Raw genomic sequence first — 10214 nt, 5'->3', positions numbered from 1 at the left:
TCGAGGGGGGAATAAGGTGGGAATAAGAAAATGGTAGGAAAGAAGGGGCTCGGTGGATGCGGTCAAAGAAGTTCACGGACGGGGCCACGATCGGCGAGAGGCATGAGGGGGACATTCCGGACGGGGCGAAGCCCCACTCGGCGAGCGGTGCTCGGCATGTCGGACGAAGCAACCGTTGGACATTCAGTTCTCCGAGCGAATCTAACGCAATAGCGTTAAAGAGCTCGTTTCACAGAAATTCCGGTGTCGGCTTCGTTGTGGGGGACGGCGTCGTTGGTTGTGAGCGAAAAATCATTTCGTCCATGACCGAAAAATCGAGAAAGATGCAAATAAAATAAATAATAAATATCTTCGGGGTTCCAGTGAATCCAGGCTTCGGGAATCCAGGCTGTCTTCGTGGCAAGCAGGTGTTCTACCACAGAGCCATGCTATCTCTTCCAAATGCGCGCGCAAAAAAAATATTATATGTATGTCATGTGTGGAAGGAGTCTGCTTAACGCATGTAATATTGTGTCGTAGAAGCGTATAATTGCACCAGGCGTCACAACGTGTGAATTGCGCAGAGTCGGTGTTTGAAAGGCCCACCCATCACAAAGCGCTCATACATATTGACGTATTTCACTACAAAGCGATCAGACGGCATAGTGACGAGGTTTTTGTTCTTGATCGCCTAGTCGATTTCACTCACACTTACTCTTTGGGATTGCCTAAGCGTCGGGTGGTTTCATCAATATAAATAAAGCTTAATCACGGGGAAGCTATAGAATACAATACCCAAATTAAAGATGCAGTCAAAGTTCGCTTTTTGGCTAAGATCAAACTGCCTATGTAGCGCGCATGTTGGCGAACGCGTGGCTAGCACGCGCTTACGCTGCCTGTTATCGACACTGACGCTAGGAGTCAGTTTTTAATGCTGACGCGCCGCGCGCATTTTTGTGTGAACTTGAACACAACAGAGATCGGCAATGAAATGAACCTAGACTGATCGTCTTCAACCAGGTATCCGTACTTGAAGCTTTGCTGGCATTATGGTAACTACTAATTTTTTCGGTCGGGGACTTCAAGCACGACCTGCTTATACGAGTAATTTTGCTACTGACTGGTTGCCTGGTATGTTCCAGTCTTGCTCTGCCTCTGGCAATTAGTATATTTATTCTAGATAAACTATACGTATATATGCAGTTCCACGGAACTTATGTTTTGCTTATCTATTTGCAAGTTGCCCATGTCTTCAACACAAAGCAAGATGAGGAAAACTGTGCTTTTCACTCTATTTTATTGCTTATACAAAACGACATTATTCACTGATCAGTAATAAAGTACTTTTTCCATATTACCGTTTTTTAACATTTGGCTGCATACTTGGCCATCAGACTCATGGCTCCTTTGAACACTTTCAGAGTGAGTTCTTTTGTAGCCTACTCAACGCCAACACTGTGATTTGTCGTTGCCCTCAATACAGCTCCTAGAGACAACCTTTCTCAGCAGTGTTTGAGCGCCTCGACGACCAGCCGCTTGCAGTGCAATCTATTTTGGAATACCGGAAAGCCTCAGCTTCACAGCACACAGCGAGGGAGGCGCTGCTGAAATATCGGCGAGAGACCCGCCTTGTTGAACGATTATGACACTCCCGTGTGTGTTTCTACTGATCTCCTTCGCTCTCTCATTCTTCTCTTCCTTGCTTTTCTGTCTTTTCTTAACCCATCCTCAGTGAAGGGTAGCAAACCATATATTTATATTCCGGTTAACCTCCCTGCCTTTCCGCTCTACTTTTACCTCTCTCTCTCTCTGTCCAATATAACCCTTAACTTGAATCCAGACAATCTATTTCTGTTTTTGAGAAGACTTTTTACGAACGTTCGCGAAACCGGAAGTAAGTGCTCGACCGGAAATGCTTGAAAGATAAACAAGATTTGTCACTCTGTGCTCGTGCCGCTAATAATGAAGGCGAACATCGGCCATTTTCTGGACACTACAATGCTGGGCACACTCGCGGTAGTGCTGGAGCTAGGTGGAAGCATTCGACCCGGCCTTTTTATTAATAATATTTTATTTATTCATTGACTATTTATGCGTTTATTTATTTTCATATGTCGCATGCCTAATTGCAGGCTGTAGCATAAGAAGATATATGCTCAACTATGAACTGCTTTTGTCGCAGGAGCGATCGAGCGCAAACCGCCACCAGTGGTTAGATTGTGTCGTTTGAGGAAAATAGTTAAATGATTTAGCTTACGTTGTTCCATACGGTGTACTAAACCAGCTTACATTATACCATATCATGAAAGAGCTGTATGTGGGTATCTGGAGTAAGAACTGCGACAGTTGTTACGAACCTTGCCCTGTACATGCCTGTGCGTTCTTTTCGGGCGTCCTTCTTTGTGCTTCAGCGGCTCGCTGCAAGTGTCGAGCTGCTTCTCGTTCTCCGTGTGAAATTCCAATTTCTTGCTATCGCATTCATTGCTTCGCCCTTGCGGCGAAACTGTGACTTTTTTGCTAATAAGATCACGAATATTAACAAGAACCTTTAGTCTTTCAAATGAACTCCTACGAATAGGATAGTTCGGCGATATTGTTAAGTTCAGAAGTAGTGTCTGAACGTCGGTATGTGTTAAAGAAAACTTAATGCAATGCGTTCAATGCTGTCAAGTTTACATTTGTTATTCCCTTGTAATTTATTTATTTATTTATTTATTTATTTATTTATTTATTTATTTATTTATTTTAGCTACTGTAGCTCTATAGTGGGCTGTAGCGAATGAAGATATGCGTCACCTATGGAACTGCATTTGTCGTGGAAGCGATCGAGCGCAAATAGTCCATGTGGTAATATTATCTGGTTTGAGAGAAGTGTTAAATGATTTAGATTATTTGGATCTTGCCATGCAAGGGGGTGTATGCGGGTGTGTGTAAATCTATCGCCATTCAATAGAAGCACGAACTATTTATCACGACAACTCAATGATTTCGAGCATCCAACCATAGGAGAAGCGTATGTAGCCTTATCTACGCAGAATTGCCGAGGAGACGCTCGCCTTTCGAACCGTTTAGAGAAGGGGGGGGGGTACTCTGCCACGGTAGACTGTAAATGGTTGAAGATGTAAACTAATATGCACTTTGCACATAGTTCAGGCGATTCATTGCTGCTGGAGCTAAAACAAACATTTCATCTCTAACATCTCATAAAGCGCACCCGCAGTAATGGCTGTAACATAACTTGTGAGTTTTACTGAAGCATATCGATAACGTCGGACCTACAAAAGCGGCGAGACAGCATAATTAAGCCATTCTACGCGCAAAAGTACTCTTTTATTTAAATTTTATTACAAATGCATCTTGACGGGTCAACAGCGCAATATCTTGGGTCAATTTCTGCACTAACGCACTTTTGAACGTTATATTGTGGTGCAGATTTCCGACATTTTGAAGCACGTTTAACTCTTTCCGGCACTGTGTTCACCTACGGTGACCACCGTTTCAACATTTTTTCGCATCGACATCTAGAGGTTGAGCGAGCAAACAAGTGTTTGCTTTTCCCTTTTAGTCTTTTCTGAAGATGCGCCAGATGGCGCTAGTTATCCAGGGCACTTTTAGGACGGTTAGGACCTCTAAACCACTCCAAGCTGAAGTTGAGGAAGTGGTTTATTTCCCGTCTTCACAACCCTTCCTAAGGGCCATGTCTCCTCGCCGCTTTTAACACGAAAGTGTTTTAGGTGCGAAGCAGCTTTTCCTCGGGGCTGTGTCCGTCCTCTGGCGACCATCCGCTTTCTACCACCCAGCATAGCCATCTGTGACATATTGAGCGCGCGCTCGCGCCAAGGAGAAGTCTTGTACCTCTTGTTCTTCGACCGCCTTAATGATGATACGTGCAGAGCACTTTAGGGGCCCGGCCTGCCGTATGCTGTCCTAGCTTGGCGTAACGCAGGCAAAACCATGTGTGCTGGCACGCACTAGCGCGTTTGGCCTCTGTAAGTGGCTGGGTAAGAAGCTGTGGCCTCTCCCCCTTACACTATCTCAGCAATCACGACATTCTGCAGACGCGCGATGAACCTACGTGGCGTGCTCCAACAACAGTTCGGGACGAGTAACAGCAACAGCAACTACAGTGAGTTCATGGCGTGCTCCACTTGCAAGGAAGCGTTAACATCAGACAAGGTACCCATGATGAACGGAACTGTAAGTTGACCCATGCGCTGCTTCGCATCCCCACATGGTTCTCTTTAGTGCAAAATGGTGGAATTTTTTTAGTCGACTTCTACCAAGACTATGCTGACCTATTACGTCACGGAAATTCTTCAGTACATTGCAGAAGACAAAGAAAAGCAGAAGAAAAAGTTTTGTTGGTTTGGATGAACTCCTGTTGCAGTCGAACCCACAACCTCTCGGTCCGCGAGAACAGGTGACGGGCGCTTTAACCGCTGGCTTCTGGCGCTCTTGCATGGGACTTGACAAACGCGCCTTCTCTCTCACACACCTTCTCTCTTTCATAGTGACCTTCGATGGCGTGGGGTAGTTCCGCCGCTTGGGGTCCAAGTGCAGTTCTACATCATGACACTAACGAGCACCGACAATGAACGCTTCGTTAGTTTCAGGTTTCGGTGCAGCGAGAGACATGCCAGCGTATGGAAACTCGATGCCAGCGTTCCTTCGCACGATGGAATGCTGGCATCCAGGCACCCTATACGCGAGCGGAAAGCGGAACGCCTGCCCATGTTTGCGGCGCAAGCAGCGAACTCTGCCTCTCGCGTTCCCGAAGCGCTGTGTGGTATATGCATGAGCAAAAGCCTAGGTTACCCTGTTCCTTGGAAGCGCACACCTTGGCGTTTCTCTCCTCAAATGACGACGCTTTGAGGGAGTGCATATCGACTACCACTGTTTATATTAGTTTGATGCCGCCATTTTTGCGTGGGATTCCCTATGTGTTGTGTCCAGGTACATGTTAACAACTTCAGCTACCACAAGGGTTAAATCATAACCATGGGAGTTAGTTTTCAGGACGGAGATGTGCCACCAGGCTTCAACGTGAGTGCATCCCCGTCTAACAGTGCTATAGCTGCAAAACACCAACAAACATTACCTACACTGTAAAAAATCTGTGTAAAAGTACAGACATCTTTACAGACAAAGTCTGTGGACACACAGAAAATTTCTGTTATTCGTCTTTAACAGAAATACGTACCTGAAAAAAACAGAAAATTTCTGTCTTTATAGCCGGCGCTTTACAGACGATTGATCACGTGCCTCTTAGTAATTGAAAAACAGCTATAAAAATACACTCCACCGAGTAATAAATTGATTATATTTTAGGAAGCAAGCCAACTGTAGCAATTACTTTTGTCTCAAGTAATATGCGCATTCGTACATGTTGCGGTCCTTGCTTTCGGCGCGCTTCGATGCACAGATTCAAATTTCATGCTGCATAGGCCTATAGTTTCTTCTTTGTGGACTGGACCGACTGACGCTCCTCGTTGTTTGCTCGTCGACGGTCTGCTGCCATTGAACCACTGCGCTTTGTTACAGTTCGTCCATCAGGTGAGTGAAAGTTCCCTTGCTGCTTAATGTGATTACTGAACTCTATTCTCTATTACTGAAGTGATATTACTTGATAATGTTGTTGCTATAGCGCTCGATGACAGTAGCTCGCGTAGCCATGCACAGTTAGCAACGTTTTTTGAACGAATGGTTCTGGAAACGTTGATTGCTAGTGCACGTCGTATTTAGCTGTGCTGCTGCGCTTAGCCGTGCGGCAGGAGGTGTAAGCAGAGCAGTGCTGCCATTTCAAATGTGGCCAAGCGGCTGCCGCGGTCTGCGCAGTGTGCTTCGTTGTTACCGCGCAGAGCGTACTATCGGCGCACCGATAGTGCGGTGCGCCGATAGTACGGCGCACCGTACTTAGGCACCGTACATTAGGCGCACCGAAGCGGGTGTTCCGCTAATGTTGCGATCTAAGAATGTGTTTGTCATGTGGCGTTGGCGGAGCAGTACCATTTATGCGGATCGTGTGCGTCCTTAGCTTGCTATGATGTGTGATTTCTTGTTCTGCTTTGACAGCGTAATCGCCTCGTTATAAAGGGCCCTTTATAGTCCAGCGCAGCGTTCGCGTAAACCAGCAGAGGTTGGCGGCGCCAGGTTCGTTGGTTCGTCACGTTACGTTGACGCGAAAACCGAGCACTCATACTCCCACTTGCGCGCCCCGCCGGCCGCGTTACGTCGACTTGACGCATACGCAGTTGAGCACACCCGGCGTCCCTTCGTAACGAAGAACGAAGAAACGCAGACACCGTGAAGTCGGGGTCTTTGGGTACACTGTTCTTTGGGTAAAGTCGCCGGTGCGGATTGCAGCATGTCGCAACTCGCGCCGGCTGCAGCAGGGGCGCGGCGCGCCACGGACGCCGGGCGCGCGGTCGCGCCGGCCATACGTTTGAATAGCGTAGCGTCGCTATGCCGAGCGTGCGCACGCGTCGACGTTACGTCGAACTATAGGCACCGCACACTGACCAGATGGAGCTGCGTTGCTCAAACTGCCCCGTCTCAAAGTCTTCGGCATTCACCGTTAGGGGCACGTAGAAAATAGACGCGTGCTCGCGTCCCCCGTGTATCCCGGCCACGGATCCCGGCCACAATCCGCTGACAGATGCAGGGCGCGAAACGCGCGCGTCGCGTTCCAATTTCATTGAGGCCGTCTCAAGGTTGTTTTTTTTATCCGTTAGGCTATGTATTCTGGCGCTGCAGTCAGACTGGCAAACTCGACTGAACGGTGCCTATAGAGGGTCTTTGACACCGCATCGCTAATGTGTCTGCCTTAGTGAATTGTATCGCTCGAGATTCTGTTCAATAATATAATCACTTAAAAACTGACGTGACGCAGTGTCCCTTTTGAGCAACGCCTCAACCCGTTTCATATTACCGCAACGATTCTGTGCCCTCTACATGAAGAGCACTTATCGAAAAAATGCAGTCGAACACGCATATATCGAACCACACGAATTGTTGTGCCTGTGAAACAGAGGTAGAATTCCATGCAAATATCTTGGGCTTGTGCACGCAAATATAGTGCTCCTCTTCGCTGCACATCTGATATATCGAACGCGACGCCACGCCCAAGGCCTCAAAGTGCACTGCACCACACGTGCAGGAAATCCGCGCACGCGTAGCGTAGTGTGTGTAGCGCCTGTCTTTTGTTCCTCTCCTTTTTTCTGCTTCCTTTCCTTTTTTTTGAACTTTGCGTTACTACAAGATATGTATGCGTGGCGACATATAAGTTATTTTCAGTGCCACAGTCTGATAGTGTCTTTCCTCACTTCTGGCTCACTGGCTTCTTCGTTTACTGGCCGACCCACACGCCTCTGCGCGCTTATTGGTTCGCCCCTGGGTTCGGGAGAGTTGGACATGACTCATCTGTTCAGTGCAGCAGCGGCTCGGTAAAGATGTTGGGCCAATTCGGCGTCGTCGGCAGACACAACGGTGAAAGCGGTGTCGTTTGAGACGGCGTCACGGGGGCCTAAGGTTCTCGAACTTTCGACGCTATGCACAAGCGGCTTTGTTCGAAGCCCGTTGGCTGTTCTTGTACGCGTTTCTCCGGCGTTGGGGAAGGGTGGGTGCTTTGAAGAAGTGGCGGCCTTTGATGAAGTGGCGGCCTTTGATGAATTTCCGTTCCGTTGAAGGTATCGGCGCCGTGATTTGACGCTGGATCAGGAATGTGGTGTAAGCGCTTACTTGTTCGAAACACGCTGGCTGTTCTTGCACGCGTTTCTCTGGCATGGGGGGAGGGTGGGTGCTTTGAAGAGGCGGCTTTTGATGAATTTGCACTCCGTCGAAAGTATCGGCACTGTGATTTGACGCTGTATCTGGAATGTGGTGTAAGTGCTTACTCGTTCGAAACACGCTGGCTAGTCTTGCACGCGTTTCTCTGGCATGGGGGGAGGGTGGGTGCTTTGAAGAAGAGGCGGCTTTTGATGAATTTGCGCTGCGTCGAAGGTATCGGCGCTGTGATTTCACGCTGGATCTGGAATGTGGTGTAGGCGCTTACTCGTTCGAAACACGCAGGCTATTCTTGCACGCGTTTCTCTGGCATGGGGGGAGGGTGGGTGCTTTGAAGAAGAGGCGGCTTTTGATGAATTTGCGCTGCGTCGAAGGTATCGGCGCTGTGATTTGACGCTGGATCTGGAATGTGGTGTAAGCGCTTACTTGTTCGAAACACGCTGGCTGTTCTTGCACGCGTTTCTCTGGCATGGGGGGAGGGTGGGTGCTTTGAAGAAGAGGCGGCTTTTGATGAATTTGCGCTCCGTCGTAGGTATCGGCGCTGTGATTTGACGCTGTATCTGGAATGTGGTGTAAACGCTTACTTGTTCGAAACACGCTGGCTGTTCTTGCACGCGTTTCTCTGGCATGGGGGGAGGGTGGGTGCTTTGAAGAAGAGGCGGCTTTTGATGCATTTGCACTACGTCGAAGGTATCGGCGCTGTGATTTGACGCTGTATCTGGAATGTGGTGTAAACGCTTACTTGTTCGAAACACGCTGGCTGTTCTTGCACGCGTTTCTCTGGCATGGGGGGAGGGTGGGTGCTTTGAAGAAGAGGCGGCTTTTGATGCATTTGCACTACGTCGAAGGTATCGGCGCTGTGATTTGACGCTGGATCTGGAATGCGGTGTAAGCGCTTACTTGTTCGAAACACGGTGGTTGTTCTCGCACGCGTTTAGCTGGCGTGGGGGTAGGGTGGGTGCTTTGAAGAAGTGGCGGCTTTTGATGCATTTGCACTACGTCGAAGGTATCGGCGCTGTGATTTGACGCTGTATCTGGAATGTGGTGTAAACGCTTACTTGTTCGAAACACGCTGGCTGTTCTTGCACGCGTTTCTCTGGCATGGGGGGAGGGTGGGTGCTTTGAAGAAGAGGCGACTTTTGATGCATTTGCACTACGTCGAAGGTATCGGCGCTGTGATTTGACGCTGGATCTGGAATGCGGTGTAAGCGCTTACTTGTTCGAAACACGGTGGTTGTTCTTGCACGCGTTTCTCTGGCATGGGGGAGGGTGGGTGCTTTGAAGAAGAGGCGGCTTTTGATGCATTTGCACTACGTCGAAGGTATCGGCGCTGTGATTTGACGCTGTATCTGGAATGTGGTGTAAACGCTTACTTGTTCGAAACACGCTGGCTGTTCTTGCACGCGTATCTCTGGCATTTGGGGAGGGTGGGTGCTTTGAAGAAGAGGCGGCTTTTGATGCATTTGCACTACGTCGAAGGTATCGGCGCTGTGATTTGACGCTGTATCTGGAATGTGGTGTAAACGCTTATTTGTTCGAAACACGCTGGCTGTTCTTGCACGCGTTTCTCTGGCATGGGGGGAGGGTGGGTGCTTTGAAGAAGAGGCGGCTTTTGATGCATTTGCACTACGTCGAAGGTATCGGCGCTGTGATTTGACGCTGGATCTGGAATGCGGTGTAAGCGCTTACTTGTTCGAAACACGGTGGTTGTTCTCGCACGCGTTTAGCTGGCGTGGGGGTAGGGTGGGTGCTTTGAAGAAGTGGCGGCTTTTGATGAATTCGCGCTCCGTCCAAGGTATCGGCGCCGTGATTTGGCGCTGGATTTTGAGTGTGGTGTAAGCGCTTGCTTGTGACTACAGGGCATGTCTTTCTCGGCACTAAACTGGCCTTTTTTTTATTCAGCACTACTTCCTTCTTGGGCATTTCACGTGTGCTGCCAGTTGAGCCCCGTCGACCTGTTCGGCTTTTTGCGCATCAAATAAATCATTTATCACCGTCGTGTGCATGTCGACGTTGCTGCTTTTGGATACGCCAATCGGTAATCTCCCGTCTTTCTGCAAGTTTAGATATTTGTCAGAGACGTGCTATGTTTTTATTATGAGCACAATTTCGAAAATCGGATTATTTATACATCGAACTATTTCACAATCTCTATCGAATTCGATATATCCGGGCTCGATTGTTCACCGAAAATAGAGCGAACCATCGCAGGTGCAGACCAGCATTTTCAGAATGCGTCATTTCACTTCCACTTAGGGCAAGAGATTCGGTGCTAATACAGCCTGAAAATCACTTGTTGATTTTTTATCTTTCTTGCATTGTGCTTTTTGATAAGCATCGTTCGGGCGCTCAAAGTGTTTGAGAGTACGCAGTGTTAAAATACGTGCAAACATCCAGCTTAACAAATTGTTTTAAAAGGGTATGAGCTTGCGCTTGTTGTTTGGCTTTCATAA

General features: G+C 48.3%; 1 long non-coding RNA gene across 1 annotated transcript in view; it reads left to right on the top strand.

The window, feature by feature from the left end:
- The first annotated feature begins 5434 nt into the window (after positions 1 to 5434).
- LOC125760332 (uncharacterized) overlaps positions 5435 to 10214 on the top strand; it is a 7844-nt gene continuing 3064 nt past the window's right edge. Inside the window, exon 1 of the long non-coding RNA XR_007417874.1 lies at positions 5435 to 5532. This is a non-coding gene — a long non-coding RNA (uncharacterized LOC125760332). The remainder of the gene's footprint in view (positions 5533 to 10214) is intronic.

The sequence above is a fragment of the Rhipicephalus sanguineus genome, chromosome 10, assembly GCF_013339695.2.
Source record: "Rhipicephalus sanguineus isolate Rsan-2018 chromosome 10, BIME_Rsan_1.4, whole genome shotgun sequence".
NCBI classification, from domain to species: domain Eukaryota; kingdom Metazoa; phylum Arthropoda; class Arachnida; order Ixodida; family Ixodidae; genus Rhipicephalus; species Rhipicephalus sanguineus.
Note: the sequence above shows the minus strand (reverse complement) of the source record. Positions and strands in the feature narration are given on the sequence as shown.